The 18,099-nt window shown below is 40.4% G+C and overlaps 1 long non-coding RNA gene across 1 annotated transcript in view; it reads left to right on the top strand.

Moving 5' to 3' along the window:
* Positions 1-13,909, top strand: part of LOC115612668 — a 40,963-nt gene extending 27,054 nt beyond the window's left edge. The window contains exons 4-7 of the long non-coding RNA XR_003993109.1: positions 7,348-7,509; positions 8,646-8,851; positions 9,623-9,741; positions 13,674-13,909. This is a non-coding gene — a long non-coding RNA (uncharacterized LOC115612668). The remainder of the gene's footprint in view (positions 1-7,347; positions 7,510-8,645; positions 8,852-9,622; positions 9,742-13,673) is intronic.
* The last annotated feature ends 4,190 nt before the right edge of the window (positions 13,910-18,099 follow it).

The raw sequence follows: 18,099 nt of genomic DNA, 5'->3' as shown, positions 1-18,099 counted from the left end.
TATGCAGGCATTTGCTTAGGTGTAATCATTCTTTGCATCGCTCCAGCACAGTTTTCATGTGCAGAGAAGCCCATACTCATGTATGATACATGTGTGTGCAGAGTTTGGTCCAGTGTCGTATTCGATTGTGTGTACTCATGCAAAATCTGTGCTTGTCCAAGAAGCTGTATCAACAAAGAGCAAATTCTTATATTACACACAGAAAAGTTGTGTAATGGAAACCAACCCCGGCACATTTGATAATTAGATTGGATTAGGTCCCTGTGCTCTAACGTTGGCAACATATATTGAAAAACAAGTGACTGGGATTTGATTTGAAGAAAAGACAAGTAACTTTTTCATGGAGCTTATGAAGTCAGCTGGTACTGACTGATGGTTCTCTTGTCATGAAAGATGTCTTCAAGGGAAACAGGCCTGTCCATCCTGTCCCATTCTAGCTGGGGCAGAGGTAAGTCGTAGTCTGGTCCGTGTAATGACACCTCACATGTGGCAGCTTTAGATTTTAGCAAATGCATTTTATTTTCATATACTTTCTTTTATTGTAAAGAAGGTATGTGGAAAGAAGGTGTATTATTCCACTTTGAGGAACCAGATTGATGTTTGTTATAAAGAGAAACACATTTTGCACCCTAATATGTCACTGTAATACTGAAGCAGGCTTTTTGCTTCAGTATGTGAGCTGTATCGACACAGGCTAGGAAATGAAGCCACTAAATCAGATGCATAAACACTCTTGCTTGTCTCTAGGCAGAGACAGAGACAAAACTGCACAAATGAAGTGTCCACGGAACTCTAAGGATACCTGTTGTTTCCTTCTCTTCTGTAATGTTCATTGAGCAGCTGAGCTTCCTCTGCCTCATTTGGCCATTGGCTCAACAATCAAAGCTTCCTCCTTTCTTACAAAGCTCAAAGCCATTTTAGGTACAGTCTTTACATTGCGGCCAAAGCAGGATCTTTTTAGAAACTCTTCATTCTGGGATGAGGATCAGTGCTGCTGTTTTCTGCTCATTTTTTGCTTAAATGTCAATGAATCAAAAGCCCTGATAGTGTCTTTCTATACTTACCTGAATTACTTTTGCAAATTGTTGAGTTGCTACATATGCACAAGCTATAAAAAGGCTTGTTGTAGCAAAGTCTGCTTAGGACCAGTGTACATGTTTGTGCAGTTTATTTATTAGGTGGAGGAGGCTGTGCACCATGTAGCTGCTCCCCTCTGTGTGATCAGACGGGCAGGCTCGGCACAATGGTGAAGGTTAAATTTGTCCTGGTTTCCTAAGTGAGACTTGAAGGGATGGGAAGTACAGGAAGCCAAATAGCAATGATAGGAGATAATAGTCCTATTATCTGTTCCGAGTGAAATGACTGTGAGGGAGAGTAGAAAACATGCATCTAAAAGGTCAAGTGTGAATTCAGAGACAGGTACTGAAGAATTTCTCTTATGGAAAAAAAAAAAAGACAGGCAATGCTGGTTTGTATCTGAAAGATGATTATGAAAGCAGGGCTGCTGATGGGACATTTATTGTATGTGTACTGTGGCCATATTTCCTGGAACATGGAGAAACATGAACAATTAGATTTAATATTCTGGATAATCTGAATATTTTTAGAACTGGAATTGGAGGAAGGATGATAAGGAGATTCCTTTGTAGAAGTGTTTGTACAGATTGTGTTTATAGGGGTGAATAAAAACAAATACAAGCAGCAGAGATGGAAAAATTTCCTCGTGCTCTTTCACCTCTGCTGAATCCATACTTGTCAGGGAAGGTACGGCTTAAAAAGGAAACCCTCTGGAAAAGTTTGAGAGCTGCTACTTTAATCTTCACCTTCTGAGAAGTTTCAAATATCAAGAGCAGAGAGAGAGGAGGCTGAGTCTCTAATTAGTGAAGGAGGCAGGTAGGACATTAATTGATTTGTTATGCTACTTCTTTGACCTGGGCTGTGTTTGAGAACAATAGAGGAGCTGTAATGTTCTTCAACAACAGAGCAGAGCTTTTATGCAATAGCAGCTTAGAAACCTTTGATCACAAACTGTTGCTGTAAATCTGTAATTTTTACCATAGTACTTCTTTTCTACATGTATTTTAATTCTATTCATTTATTCTTTGTTCAGGAATTAGTTTCACGGAGTTTGGGCTACTTTCTGATTTTACACAGCCTTTAGAAAGTCCTGAAATCAGTATATTTCTTCTAATAGTCTTATAGTACAAATCCAGTTACATTGGTGAGAAAATAGAATAGTCTTTTTTTTATGTATGATGCAGGTCATTAGAAACCTGAAAAACAAGAAAAGGGGGGGAAAAGGTGAAGAAAGATAGAGGAAGGATTTATTTTTATCTCTCTGGGATTGCCATTTAGGGTCAAACTTACTATGTAACAGTGTCTGTCATGGCTCCACAGTCCCAAATTTCAGTGAAACATTATACTGTCACTGCACAGGCCTTTGAAAGTTGCCTTTAGTGAAGGTGTGTAATAGTGCTAAGAGTTTAATCAATGATTTAGAACCCAAGAGACATTTCATTTCAAGAAAGTAGATAAAATAATGCTATAAAAGCAATGTTTGTGCTGTGACAATTTGATATCAAACTACTTGGCTTAAAAAAACGTGTGGGCTTGAGCAGAATTTAATCATTTAGTTAATTGATTGTTGTGAAGGGGAACAAAAGAACAAAAAGGGTGTCTCAACTTTTGTGTAGCCCCAGAAGCAGAAGCCCTGACTGAGAATTTAATGAAAATGAGCAACACAAACATACAAACATATTGGATGTCTCAAAAAAGAAAGGGCCAAGAGCTTTTATTTGGAAACAGAAGGCCCCTGGCACTTTGAATGTAATTCCTGGTGATCCTTTTTAACCCTTTTTCCAGGGAAGGACTGCTTTTCCTAGTCCCAGCAGCCAGATCAAAAAGGGAGCAGACACTTAGCCTGAGTTTCAGACAAAAATTAGATTTCCGTTTGTCTAAGTTCCCTGTGTAGCCAAAAAGGAAAGAGAGAGATGATCCATCACACCATGAGAGAAGTGGCTGAGACAGTCAAGATACAGTGCCCTGGTTAGATGAAATGTCCTTTGCAAGTGCCTGTCCAACATCATGTCCAATGGCAGCAGAGTGATCCTGGATCTCACTTGGCTTAGCTAAACTGTGAGTGTAAACCAGAGGAATTGTATGGTAAATTATTCAACTAAACACCCATATCTGGGCATGTTGCTTTGGAGAGAATTTCACCTGAGAGAAAGAAAAGCATTTTTAATTTGGTAGAAGGATGCCCAGTTGGGGAAGTGGTTTATTTGTAATGGTTTAGCTCAACATCTGTTTAATGAATAATGTTTCAATGTGGGACAAGTCCATGTATCAAAGCAAAGTGTTGCTTTTCCTGAAAGGCAGCACTTCTCTCTGGCTGGATGGCTCAGTGTGCTTAAGAGCTCAAGTCAGCCTTTTTTGTGAGGGCTGAGGTTTTTTTGACATGATGTTACCCTACCTTGAACCATGCTTGTGCCTGTCGTTATACAAGATACCTTGATTGTATCAATGTACAGCTTATAAAGGCTGAGGACTGTGTATCTTATGTACAGAATGAGGGCATTCCTTACATGATTTTGATACACAAAGGTACAAGTGAAAGACTGACATTTACTTTTTCTAGAGAACACATGTCTGTTTATTAAGCATCATTCTCTTTCATTTCATAGCTCTCTGTGTAGTAGTATAGAAACTAATACATGGGAAGAATATTCAGTCCTACTCTGGAAAAAATCCCTTCAGCCAAAATAAGTATTTGATTGTTTTGCAAGATAATGTCCAGCATGATGTAATATCAGGCACCTGGTACAGTCACATCATCATTGGTTTCAGCTTTTCTTCATGACTAACAAAAATTAGGCAACATATACCAAAAAGAAAAAAGAACTGTAAGCCAGATGGTTTTTGAGAACTGAATAAAGTGAGAGGTGAAGGAAGCATCTGAGAGGAATGCACAGGGAAAAGATTAATCATCACTTCATGTTCTGTGTCCAAAACAGTTGTGTCTTTGCTTGTCCCTGATGTCTGATTTTGAATAAGACAACAGGCATTCCTTTTAAGAGACAAACAGACAGTCACAAAATCCACAAGAGAAAAACTATGACAAGTATCGACCCAATCTGATCACAAACTACCATTATGGTATGTAAAAGTGAACTGATGGATTGGCTGAAGTGCAGAATAGCACAGGTTTAAATAGGTAAGAATATCAGTCACTTCCTTTGAAAGGTCACATTGGCTATTTGTGTTTGTTTGTTTGTTTCCAATAGGATTAATAGGAATATCCTAGAACCATACAGGAAATTTGCTAAGTGCATCAAGGTTGGGCCATATGAGAGCAGGCAGCACTCTGAGACCTGAGCTCTTTGTTCTGAATATTTAGCTTTATGCATTAAATGACTTGAGAGGGATTCGTATGTCTGTGACCATCACTGTATATGTTGGAAAAGCACTGATCAAAGGCCGATTACGTATCTAATAGTTATTTACATAGTTAGACCCTGATAGAGGTTGAAGCCTCTGTGATCAGAATATTTTGGTTAAATACTCTTCTTTTATGGTTGTTTCCTCTAAGGACCTGGCTCTTGGTTATTTTTGTGCACAAAAGGTAGGTAGCAAAGAAACCACTCCTCTCACGTATATGCAGGTAGATATAACTGGTTCCCAATACACACACAGACACACTGTATATGTATATACATATCCAAGTTGTACACAAGTACATTTGTCACAAATATACATTTCTGAATTTTTATGTCCCTGATTTATATTCTTATAAAATTCCGTGAGTATTTGATATATTAAAAATCTCTCGTGACATTTAGACTGTGAACACCATTACAAAAGCAAACTTTTTGGTGTGTTTTCTCATTACTTTCAGGGCTATCAGCCCTCTTTTCACATCCTGTTTTGTGAAAAGAGAGGCCAGTTTCAACAGGTTTGGATTTCACATTTGGGAGAGAGAAGAATTAGTAGTTCAGAGACCGTTCAGATAAGCCTGACCTTAATCGACACAGTGGTATGTTAGTTTCTGCTCAGTGAAGGAGAAAAAGAGAGAAGTGATATTGCCAAGTACTTGAAAATCATGAAGATTTCAGTTTAGATTTTCCACAGATGACTTAAAAGACATACACATTGCTAGTTATGTATATTTTGTCTCAGTGACCTCACATCAAATGTGAAAAGCAAGAAAACAGCTTTCTAGCTACCAGGATGTTTTTTCTCTAGGACCTGAGGGCTCTGCAGTTCATTCCTCATGCACAAGTGCTGGTAGGAATGTGGCAACCTCCAGGTAGTATCCCAGTGGTTCCCTGTGTGATCCCGTTAGGCCACAAGCATAGTCTCTGTTATGGGGGAGTCTCCCCTGTGTGGATTCTGCTTCTGGCCCCTCCAACTCCTGCCACTTTTGTGGCCCTTGGACAGTCACCCTGGATGGCTCAGCCTTTGAGTAAAACTTGGGTTTGCTTGTTCTGTCTTTCTGGACTAAAAGGGGTTTGCAATTACTTAAGAACTGCATTTCCTTTCTGCTGCTCAAGGGACTGACACTTAGAAACCTCAGCATGATCTCTAGGTATAAGCTTCTTACAGGTGTGTGCGAGTTTTGGCAATGGCAGAGGCAATGCCTTTGTTCATCTAGGCTGGCACCCTGCCTCCAACAGTGGGAAAAAGGCACAAGAAATATTACAGTGTCTAGTTTCAGAAAAACTCCCCAAAGGAAATGTTATTTCCTAATATCTGGTAATTAAAATTTTATATTTGAGGGTTTCTTTCCAGTCTAATTCTTCTCCTGAGGTTCAAAAATGTTTTATTTCTTAGTAATGTAGTTCTTGACGTTGTTGTCACTGATGAAATATTTGGGGTTTCTGTATATTGCTGTACTCTTGGTCCTAATTATGTCATGGGGCATGAAGTGCTCAGGGGAGAAACAGATCAACAGACTCAGGCAGCAGCAGCACATGCTCACTGTGCCACCCGGCCAACATTCCTCAGCTCTGACCTGAGGACAACCTCTGGAGATACGAGTCCCTTCTTATCAGTGAGTCCTCGCCTTCTCTGCCAAGGCTGTCAGCAAAAAGGACATTCAGAGCCAGCAGTGGAGTTTTGTACAGCAGAGGCTTGTTCACCAGAAACTGTTCCGTGAGCACTACAGTGATTTCAGACACATCACCAGAATATTTATATTGTAACATATTTCTGTTCCTGTTTCACCCAGGGCTGGAACCCTGGAGAACTGGCACATTGTCAATTCTGAAACTCGTTTGTTTCCTCGAGACCTGGCCCTTAGGTAACTGTTTCTGTGTATCATGAATCACACACACACTATCCACACTGTGTATGATATCACACTATCCACGCAGTGGATGATATTACCACTGGAAAGATGAACACTTGGAACTGTTGGAATGTTTTCTAAAAATCAAACAACATTGGAATTACTGTCTCTGTTCTTCCCTACACTTGACATAGATGGTCAGTGACAAAGTTAAAAATATTCTTCATCTAACTAATTATTTGCCCAAATCACACACATTTTTTTTCCTTCGCACATAGTTGGCGTGGTAATTGCTGGGTTTCAGTTGTCAAAAATCACAACCATCTAATCATAGGGGTGGCTGAGAGACCAGTTGTCTTCAAAGTCTGGGCCCTGCAGACTTGCTCATCTGCTGTTCAGTAGCAACACAAAATAGCAGGTTCTTACAGTGACAAATCCTCCTGGCTACCTCTGCAAGCAGCTTTTTCCATAAGCATGAAAAGATTAAAACTCAGTTGATAACTTCTCAATGAATCAGCCTGGACTTTCCAGTCAGGTTTGCTATCATTCTCCTAGGATGACCTTAAGGCATTTTATGATTTTATTTCATGTATGTGTCTGAGTATGAAACTCTGCCCATGCATCGTGTAACACTCCTCGGCTGAGAAGGTCTCTGTCTTGGCAGAGCTGGGTGTTGATGTCTTTATGGATGGAAAATATTGGGTTTATATTATATCAGTAACTCTACAAGATGTGATACTGGGATTTAGGGATCTAAGCTCTTGGAAATGGATGGATGAGATCCAGCTCTGTTCTTGTTAAGCTTTGAAAGAGAGGCTGACACTTGTGGCATATGCAAGTGCTGTTTAGTTGTTTGCTTGAAACGGAAAGTCTGAAGAACAAGAAAATCCGCTTTTTCAGCCTGGCTCCAACATGTATATTTATAAAATATCCAGATTCTCTTTATATTTTATTTTAAAAGTAAGACTGAAAGAAGCTTGAATTTTGAAATATCTTTCTCTTGGAATAGGATATTATGGAATATTTATTGTTCCTGTTGTGGAATATTTATTGTCTTACAGCCTGCATCTACAGTCTCACAACACAGAGAAAATAACTCCCAATGATGTTAAACTGACAATACTCCGACAATTCCACTTTTGCTGTGGGAATATGATGGGCTATTTTCTGTTTACCCTGGACACTTGCTGGAATTTACCTTGGAAGTCACGTGAGAGCTTCAGGTTTGTACTTCTCTATGTGTGATCTGTCTGTGCACGTTACAGAAAGCGTTCATCCTGGTTTGCTTTGCAGTTAGCTTTGCCTTTCTCCTCATCTGCATGAATTCATCTTTCACTGTACAATAACTAAAGATTAGCTGAGCAAAACAGCAGCCACCTTTCTACCCTCTGTACGCCAAAATCCCATGGGATCTATCTTCCAGATACTGCTACAAGGCAGAAGCAGGGCTGTAGCCCCGTTGTGCTGTGGGACAGGGAATTCCACAGAGCCTGAGGTCAGGCAGCTTTGCAGGATTCTTCTTAATGCTCCATGACACTTTGGATCCAAAAGCAGTAAATCCCAAGTTTCCCCCTCATGGGTATTACAAATGATGTCTTAATTTACCAGCACTAAGAAAACTCTTTTTCATCTCTTTGTTTATAACAGGGTTTTATTTGCTTATTTTAGAACAAAAATACAAAAGCAAGTTGTACAAGCTTTGCATTTACATTTTGGAAACCAAATGAGCTGGCCTGAGCCTGTCTCCAGCAGACACTGTCAAGACAATTCCATCTTGAATACTTTCTGTTTAAAAATATTCTGCCCAGAATATATGTTTTTAACTTTTGACTGGTCTTTTTTTCAGGTGATGGGCATCTGTTGTTGAATATGTTGAGATGAACAGGGAAAGGTTTTCCTGCTGATTACAGTGTGAGCACTTATGTCACAGTCAAAATTTATTCCCCTAACTTGGGAGAAGGTAAATAAAGGGATAGATTCTCCTCCTGCAAAGGGAAGGGCAAAGGTGGAACAGCACCGTAGACCCAGGTTTTGAAGTCAGCCAGTCTGAAGTTCTGTGCTCAGAGCACTACATCCCATTACATTTGCAGATCCTGCTTCATTCAGCCCTCCAGAACTCTAATCCTTTTAGGATTTCCAAGTGTCTGAGTTCCCAGTGACATTAATTACCGTGCACAAGTCTGGCTATTTCAAGACAATTAAGAGATATGGAGAGAATTGGTGGAAGAGTGAATCAGGGGTCATAGTCTAGTTCAGTCTAGAGCCAACCAGTGCTCCGTCTGACAAGTGAAAACAAAATACAAAGCTCGAGAGGAGCCAAAAAATATCTGAATAAATAATTAGAGCTTGTGTGTTTCAGGGAGCCGGGTTTTCTTGGCAGCACCAGGCAGCAGTCATTTCTGAACAAACAAGATTGAGATTTATGTCTCAGTGAAGCAATGCTGGGAGCCTGTTTGACGTGCTGCACAAAGACCATTTCCGATGCTCTCGGCCAGATGAATTTCCTCCGTGTGCTGGAGGTGGGCAGAAACGTGGTGTCCTCACAAGACGTGCCTCAGATGCAAGGTTGGTCTGTGCTCCAGAGGCATCCCTTGTAGGAATGAGTCTGTGGGACGCTGCCAGGGGACACCTGCTTTTAAACTAAAGAGAAGCTGGCTGAATTTTACATGCTGTCTGGTCTTCAGGGGTGCTGAGCTTCTGCACCCATTCGTGTCAGTGGGGTTTGTGTAGGTTCAGCAGTTATAAAAACAGAGAAAACAACAAAACCCCAGGCCTGCAGGTAATAGCTTTCTGTAGGTATGATTTACAGGTGCCTGCACTGTGTGTACAACAGCTTGTTCCTGTGTGCTCTAGGGGATCAATGCATTTGTACAAGAGGCTGGCCTTGGGAAATGCCTCTGCAACCAGAACTACCACCAGTTCATGCTTACAGAAGCACTTTGCTACAGCAAGGTGTTACTAGTGGCATCTGTAGAATGGAAACCCGAGGCACAGGAAGCAGGCAGTGTTGTCTCTCAGCTCACTTGGTTTGGTGGTGGGGAGGAATTTTCCCTTCCTGTCTCCCAGGGAGCATTCCTCCCTATCCCCTGCAGAGACAGCCAGGGCTAGGGGTGAGCAGCCAGAGGTACTCTGGAGCAAGGGGGAAGCAGGGGAGCCGTGTTCACCCTCTTCTGTGTTTGCTGCCCCAGGCAAATGCCCCACTCATTCCCCCAGAGGCCTTTAAATGCAGGTTCCCACTCCTCCTGCACCCCTCACCTCCCTGCAGCTCTTCCTCAGCTGCCAGGGGAAGAAAACAACAACAGGTGGAAAATTAATCTTTTTTCTCCTTTTTTACAGCATTGTTGCAACATCATTTTCTCCCCTTCAGCTTCAAGGGGACCGGGCTGCTGTGCCAGAGCTGACTGCTGTCACCACTTCACCTTTCGGGACCTTGTGCTGCGCTCCCACATTAAAAGGTTTGTTGGCTTTAAGAAAGCCTGTGCTGTCATTGCTAAGGAATGTATAAAATCTGGTGTCAATAAGCTTAATTGGTGTAGAGGTCTGATTGGGTTTGGGGGAGAGGTGTAGATATTGCCTCCTGCTGAACTCTGTAAAGAGGCCTGGCAGCTTGGTTTGCTGGAGAGCAGTGACCTGAGATGTGTGAGTAAAACCCTCAGCTGAGGGCTGGCAGGAAAAGTGCAATTAGAGGTGGTCTTTTACTGTTGCTCTGATACACTGAGTAGGGTTAATGCTGAAGGGCATGGAGGTATTAGAGCAAAGGTAGGAGACCTGGTGGGTCTGGGAGGAGAAGCTTGAACCATGAAAGAGAGGAGGTTTTCTGGATCTGGGATAATTTGGGATTCCTAGGGAGAAGCTTGCCAGCTGAACTAGAGAGTCTTGGTTCCTGCTGGTATGGCTCAGCCTTCCTAGGAAGACACTTCAGTGTGTGTTTGATTAAGAAGAAAATGGGCAGAAGAAGTGGAAAATAACAGTACATCTCAAAGAAAATTCCAGTGGGCAAGAGCTGTTAGTTGGCTGCAGCTAGAAAGGCTGGGCTGCTCTGAGCTTTTTAGAGGTAAGAGAAAGGGGTACAAGTGTACACTTCAGGGTAGGAGAAGTTAAAGGGCGGCACAGCTGCTAAAAAATTAAAGTTGATGTATTTGCCTCTATAAATTCAGCATGTTTGCCAGAGCTCTGCAGTTGGATTAAACTCAAAGCATATGTTCTCTGACTTGAGGATTATCCCACACTGGGGAGCATCCATTCCTTCTGCTCTCTCCTCAGGAAAACAGATGAAGTTCTGTAAACTAGCAGAATCCCACATTGAAAGTCCAGCAATCCTTGCACCACTTTCAGTTTGCTCCTTAAGCTTCCTTTTCTCTTTTGTCCACTTGTTTCCCTATAGAGATGCTTCCTAATTTCTTCCTTTTCCTGCTATCTTTATTTCTGATGTCTTTTCCTTATTATTTTGCTCCTCTTTCAGTGCTGAGATGCAGCTCTGTCACTTGTTCAGTGCATTTCCAGATGAAGTACCTTTATATTCTCACTTTTGCTTCCTTCGTGTTTTAGAGAGGCTCCTTAGAAGCACCCCAGAATAAACACAAGTTCCTTCTTTCACGTGCACAAGAAGTCAACAGCAATAGGCTTCTGAGCCTTGTTTCTGCTTATAGTGGTCAATACTTACTCAGTGTTTCCATGCTATTTCCAATCTTGTTTAGCTTGTAAATAATTTTGCTCAAAGACCTGTCTTTTTATTACAATTACTGAAAAACTAGGCTAGTTAAATCTTGGCTTGTTCTTAAGGCTCTTAGTGAATCCTCAGCTGTTGATAACAAAGGAATTCAGCAGAGTGAAATTCATCTCCCTGTACAGGGTGTTTGCTGCAGTCAGTGTGCATCCTTGAGAAAGATTAATACTGTCCAATGCAACATATCACATACTGGTGACTTCAGGTTGTCCACTAATCTTTGTAATTGGCATGAAATCCAGGGTGGCTGGGAGTCAAAATCCCGTCTGCTTGGCTTTGCGTGTGTTCTGCTGATTAGCTGCCTAATGAAGTAAGTAGGCAGAGCAGTCTCTCTGTCATCCTGCAGCCATGTCAAGTTACTCACTAAACCTCTCTCTGCGAAGGCAGTTTGGAAATATTTAGATGAAGATTTTTGTTTCAGTATGAATTTGCTGCTTTGTAGAAACCAAAGGATGTTATAGGAGGAGATCAGTGTCAATGAATTTACTAGCTTTAAAATAATGTGGAGGGGAAGAAAAGTCCATGATCATTCTAGCTGTTTCCAGAATGAAACACTCCAGGCTTTCGTCTTGAAAGCGATACTAGTTGCAGATGCCATCTGAGACTCTCCTGAGCAGGAATACTTCAGAAAGCCCTCATGGTAAACAGGTTACATGTCTTAAGTTCCAGGGGGGTTTGCTGTCACGCAGAAGTTCTCGATTGCATGATGGTAATTCCAGATCTGTATAATCCAGTGATCCTAATCCTCTGTATGACCTGGAAGTTGGGTTAGAGTAGGATCCTGAGTGCGATTGTACAGAGAACATGGCTGGGGTTTGCTCTCATGTGTCCTGCAGCATGGAGTTTTTACATAGATATAAGTTACAGTCGATCAGCTGTGAGTCTTGGGAGCTGAATTCCCTGGGGACTGATGGCCAGGGGCAGGGTGTGAACTGCTGGGCTCTGCCTGCATGAGGTGGAGAGAAACCAGAGAGCAGCAGGACACTGGGAGGAGCAGTCATGAGCATGGCCCAGAAAGGTAATGGCAAAGGGAATCAACGAGGTGCAGAGCAGAAAGCAGAACTGGAAATCACGCATGATTAATTTATTTGCTGTCTTCTCATTGTGTTGTGGAAACTTGACTTTACAAACTGAATTGCACCAGAGAAATATCTGGTTTGTATTATCAGTTTTGTCTCCATATGGAAAAAAAGTCAGATCAAACGTCAAGATACTTTATTCTTTTAACTGCCGTCATGTTTTACGGCATATTTTGATATCCCTCATAACAATTTTCTTTTTATTCATTATAAATGATTAATTCACAAGGCACTCTGCCTCCCTTGAGTACTGCAGGCTTCTAAATGGCTTATTTTGCCAAAAAGTCTTTGTTACTGGATCAGAGAAGCTTGATGGCAAGTAAGGAGGGAATGCTTCCTAATAAATATTTCTTCTGGATAGAGTGTGCCTCTGCATTGGAAACCAGAAAGATTCTGAGAAGTGTTCTAACAGTGTTTGTGCTTACTCTTTTAGTTGGAATTGTAAGAAGCACTTTGCCATTCCAGCCTTGTGAAGATGTGCTAAAGGACAAAAATGAATTTTAATCGAAAGGATATATATGGGGTCTTTTTTGATAGAGAAGGAAATTTTATAGTGCATGACATTACAGGGAAATTCAGATCTATAATTCTCACTTTATACAGATACAATATCAATGTTGCAGACTGATGGGCTTCTGAGGTGTTTCTGGACTGTCATTTCTGCCTAGAGAAAGGGAAAGACTGTCTGATTTTTGTTGATGTAGTTATATGGCGCTCAAAGGATTTGCTCCTGTTTTCACCAGTCAGGAGAGAAGCAGCGGATTCATAATACACCAGAAATAGATTCACTTCCTGCCTTCAGATCTCCCAGTCAGATAGGTGAAGATAATGGAGAAAAACACTCAAACAAAAGAGTGAAAGTCATGTTTGGTCTTCTGAGGGGAAAATGAGAGTGGCGCCGCTCTGATAGGGGCTGTAATAAGAGTTGTTTCAAAGGGGAGGGGTGGTAGGAGGTGGGATGTTCACTCTGCCAGCGTTGGATTTAAACCTGCACACAATGGCGAGGCACCTGTTGGGAGCTGAAAGCTTTTCTAGAGAGCTTGGTGCTAATTGTCGCCTCACAGCTGGAGGATTATGTGTAACCTGAGCATTTAGCAGTGAAGTTCTTACAGCGGCCTTGACAAGTAGTGAAGGGAAAAGTTCCTCTTTTTTTTCTACAGTTAATACCACAAAATGGTGTTTTATAATTTTGACTTTAATCTTACCTTGCTGTGATGCCCTTTCAAGAAAGAGAACTACAATCTGCAAGTAAAGCCACTGTAAATGCAAGGATGTTGTTTTAACTTCAAAAGTAACTCTAATGCTACTAAATATTATATCATCTACAGAGCTGAATCAAATCCCCCATTCTCTGTGCAATAGGCTTGTATGTTGGGGTTTTTTAGCCTCTGTATTTTAAAAGTACCTTCCATTGTATAAACATACTTAATCTAAATTGATCGTCAATTGCCTGAATTGCTGAGCTCATAGAACAAATAAGAGTTCGCTTTATGCCCATGTAAGACTCCATTTATTTCACTGAGATGTACTGGGATCAGTGTCTTTGAATATGATGTGAATTCATGCTTTATTTTCTTGTCAGGAGAAAACAGAAAGCCAGTTTCATGGATTCTGCCTTTTATCGTTCATCTGAAGACAGACAACAGAAAACATCACTGAAGTGATTGTAATTGGATGAGATGCAGAAGAAAGAGCCGCAAATCATGAAAATAGACTCTTAAAACCTTGTTCTTCATTTACTCGTAGCCTGAAGTAACTGTGGAAGTTTCTCAAGGCTTTCATTAAAAAGTGGGCATAGATAACAAATTAATTCAGTGCAAATTTGGGGTTCTTATTATTGCTTAGATTGACTATTTAATAGAATTAATAAATGTTAATAATTATCTGTTTTAAATATTTCTTACATGAGCACTGCAACGTTCTTGGCGAACACTAGATATGAGCTGCTTTACAGGCAAAGCAAAAGAGTTGCATTCATCATCAGCTCTGCTTTGTCCTAATGTAATCAATCTGCATGAAAGTAATTATTGTGGAAGCTCTGAGAAAAATAACTGAAGAATATTGTTTCCTCCAAAGCTCTGTCTTTAAAAGATACTGCACACACATACCTATATAAATAGTTCTTAGGAATATGCATTGCATTGGACTCTCTGGTATTGCATTGGATTATCTGGTCTCTCCCTTTGATACAACTAGATTGTTCTCTAAAGTTGTTTTATTTTCTGTACCATACAGAGTGCTTCACATTTAGGTCTGTGACTGGTTCAGCTCCTGTCCAAAACGATCTGAATTTCACTAGTATTTCCATTCATTTTCTTAAAAACAAGAAGTACAAGAGGAACTTAAAGCTTTCTTAAGTCAAAGAAACAGCATTGGATTGCATATATGACTCTTACACTCCTAGCCTGAGCAACCTGCAGTTCTTCTTTTGTTTTTTTTCCAAAGGGAAAGTATCCCAGCCTTTACAGCATTAGCTAATATTGAATTATCTTATTTAGGTTCAAACCTAGTAATGAAGACATAATTTCTGCAGTGAGGAGCTGGATGCTGACTTCAGAAAACTCACTGATGGAGAAAGTAGCTGCACCTGAGAGTAATGAGTGACAAAGAACTTCTGTGTACTGCAGCTTCTTCAAAGGTAAGATGCAAAACCCTCATCAGAAGTGGAAAAGGGAAGAGCTTATCTTGAGTATTTCAGTGAAAGAACCATCATTTCTGCATCTAGTTTAGCAGGTTTTTGTTGTTTGCTCTATTTGGAAGAGCAGGATGCATGACTTGTAATTGTCCTCCAGTAAGCCTTAAACAGCTTCCTTGGCAATGCAAGTTTTCTCGTTTGACTGATTTATCTTATAGTTCATGTTCAATAATTTCCAGTGGCTTACCTGCAACTTGCTATATGTTCACATCAAATGTAGTATTCTTCAGAGGGATAGTGATAAATCAAAAGGAAAAAAGCCCAATTTCAGTGTGGTAATTGCATTGCCTTGTATTATTTTAGCTCGGCACAGTTGCAAATATAAATCTACTAAAAAGAACCAGGCAAAAAGATAACATATATACACGCCATTTCTAAAAGGCACAGTCACTTGCTAGTGTTAAAAGCTGCTAATCTGTAGGCCTGGAAATACTTAGAACTTTGGTAGTTTTGAATGATTGACTAACTAAAAAAAAATAAAAATTGAAAAAGAGTGGTGAAAGGAAATCTTCTTGTTGCAGAAATGTAAAAGCAACATTTTTGGCAGCCCATTTTGGGTGATGTCATTCTACAGAATGTGCTCAAGTCTGTTATTTTACAGCAGGAACTGATTTCTCAAGGCAGGCAGAGTCTATGGGCACTTAATGTTGCTCTCAACTTAGGCCAGGCAAGATCTGTGCTTTTTTACACCTCGTTTGATGGTAATAAACCATGCACACTTTTAAATACGGGGCTCAAAGGTTTTTTTTCATATTTATACACATACATATATCTATATATGTTTGAAATCCTTTGCACACTATTTATTGTGTGGGTTTATCTCTTGGCTGAAGATGAGCTTGTTGGTAGTGTTGAGTATTCGTTGCCTTCTGTACTGGGTTCTGGCAGATGAGAACACTAAAAGTAGAGCTGCATTTGGGAAGGCAGGAGAGCCTCCCCCTCCCTTACTGCCAGTTCCTTCTGAGGTGACAATTCCTTGCTGTTTCTCCCCAGTTGCTTGCTAATACTCAGTCTATGGGATACCAGAGTAGCTACAGTTCAGTGTACATTCGCTTTGTCATGAGTGAAAATAGGTCTCAGCTCTGAACCACAGTAACTTGAGTGCAAACTTGTGGTAAACTGCAAAGAGCTTTACTGTATTTGAAGCATCAAGTAGTAAAAGGATTAGGTTCTCTTGAAATTATCCAAGAGGGAGCATGAATCAGGTCATCCTTGGAGGGTTTAAGGATTGTCCTGTTGAGGACTAATAAATGTAGTTCACTTGCTAACATAAGGGACTATTTGTATTTGTTATATTTGATGTGGCCACTTTTACAATACCATATACTCCATCCCATCGGTTTGGACCACTGTGCCTAGTCATGTAGTATAGGTACTTTAAAGCAGAATTGTAAAGATTACAGCTAGTAGTAGAGAATACTCAGGGCCTGATTCTGGAGAAATTTGGTGGACTGCTAATGGAATAACATGTCACTTGAGATCAATTAGACTGGCCTTATGATTATTACATCTGAAAGAAAAAATGCTGAATTCCTTTCACTTGCATTCTTTTCCTTTTGCATTTTACTTCTAGAGAGACACACCACTGTGGTAGACCTACAGTTTTGTTTCTAGGTGTGTATTAAAATAATGCTTGATTAATCAAGATTTCAATGTCTTCTGTCCTCTGACCAGGTTTATTTCTTCTTCTTTTTTACTGGCATGAAAGTATTGATTTGGTCCTTAGTGATATAGGGGCTTTCTACTTGCACTAAGGAAAATCTATTTGATCAATGTGTGGAAAGCCTCTGAAGTGCTGATAATAAAATGCATCTACTCGATCTCAGCTTGGTGGACATTTCTTCCTTTAAAAATGACATCATATTAAGTTGTGTATTCTGAAGATAAGTTGATCTTAATACAACAATATTTTGGAAGGTTTTCGTAGACAAATTATACTGACTCTTTGGCTGTGGAATCTTGAAAGACTAGCAATTTTATATAGGCACACCTGGGTCAGCTGCCTATTATTATATTATTAATTATATTGCCCAACATATACCATCAGAAGATGTTTTCAATTGCTCAAAACGTTTCCAGATATGAACTATTTGGGCTGAATTTCTCCATGCTAGTTGGAAAGTTGCACTTGTTGCAGCTCTTAGAATTGATGGAGAGGGCTGACAGGGGCTGCAGAACAGGGGTCATCTCTTGGTAGCATAGATGAATGCTGTTGTGGAGAAACTAATTCTGTGCTGCTGCCTACCTTGGCTGTCAGAACCGAAGTAGAAGTTCAGAGCTTTGTGGCTGGTGTTGTGCAAATACATTTAAATGTAATGAATTTTGGCAAGTCTGAATTAACAGAATGCCAAAGCATTGTTTGTTATGTCCGTGTTTGTTATGTTATTTGTTATTCTGATAACAAATCCAGGTATGTTTCAACTAGAAAAGGCTTAGGACCTAATTGCAAATGGTAGCAGTTACTATAATGGTAGCTTCTGTAATTATTTCATATGTTTCTTTTCACACATGTGTATGTCCAGCTCTGTTTGCATGTTTAAATGCATTCTTGAAATATACTCTGCCTTCTGCTCACGATCTCAGTAGCAGCTGCTGTCTGTTGCACAGGCCAGGCATGGTGGGGTAGAGAAGGATTCTTCCCCCTTCTCCACGAGGCATAATTTGATGAGGCTGTATTGTAAATCACAGGGATGCCTGCTGAGTGCGCTCTGCAGTTATGCTTTTCTTTGGTTATTGCTGCACAGAACTAGGAATTTTTTGCTTTAAAGTTAAAGCTTTCAGAGCTCAACTGTTCTGAGTTCTTTGTATGTGAAGAAACAGTAGTCAGAAGGAATATTAGCACTGGTTTCCTGGAAATACCTATCAATTGCTATTTAACAAAGACCCAGTTAAACAAAGGAGTGTTCTATGATAACGTTGTGGATGTGTAGGTTATTACACTAAAAGCAGGGAAGTGGACATACCTTCATCTAGAGGAAAAACTGGAATCTACTGCCCAAGAGAATAGTGTAAAAACATGTGAACAGAGTTACAGAGTGTAAGGCAGCTCACATCTTCTGTGGGGAGAAAGCATGCACAGGGACTATTAGCCTAATGCAGCTGTGGGCAGCTCTTACTCCTTGTAGGAGTGTGTCTGTATCTTTATCACATTGTGTAACCTGCGTTATCCCTTTCCATTATAGGACTAACTTGGTTCCACAGGATTTAGTCTTTCTGGGAGTCTTGTTTTAATTTTACAATGTAAGGTATTTCAGGGGCAGAGACCGTGTCTTATTTATTGCTTTTATGAGTCATTTAGTTCATTTTTGGATGC

Source organism: Strigops habroptila, chromosome 9, assembly GCF_004027225.2.
Source record: "Strigops habroptila isolate Jane chromosome 9, bStrHab1.2.pri, whole genome shotgun sequence".
Lineage (NCBI taxonomy): Eukaryota > Metazoa > Chordata > Aves > Psittaciformes > Psittacidae > Strigops > Strigops habroptila.
Note: the sequence above shows the minus strand (reverse complement) of the source record. Positions and strands in the feature narration are given on the sequence as shown.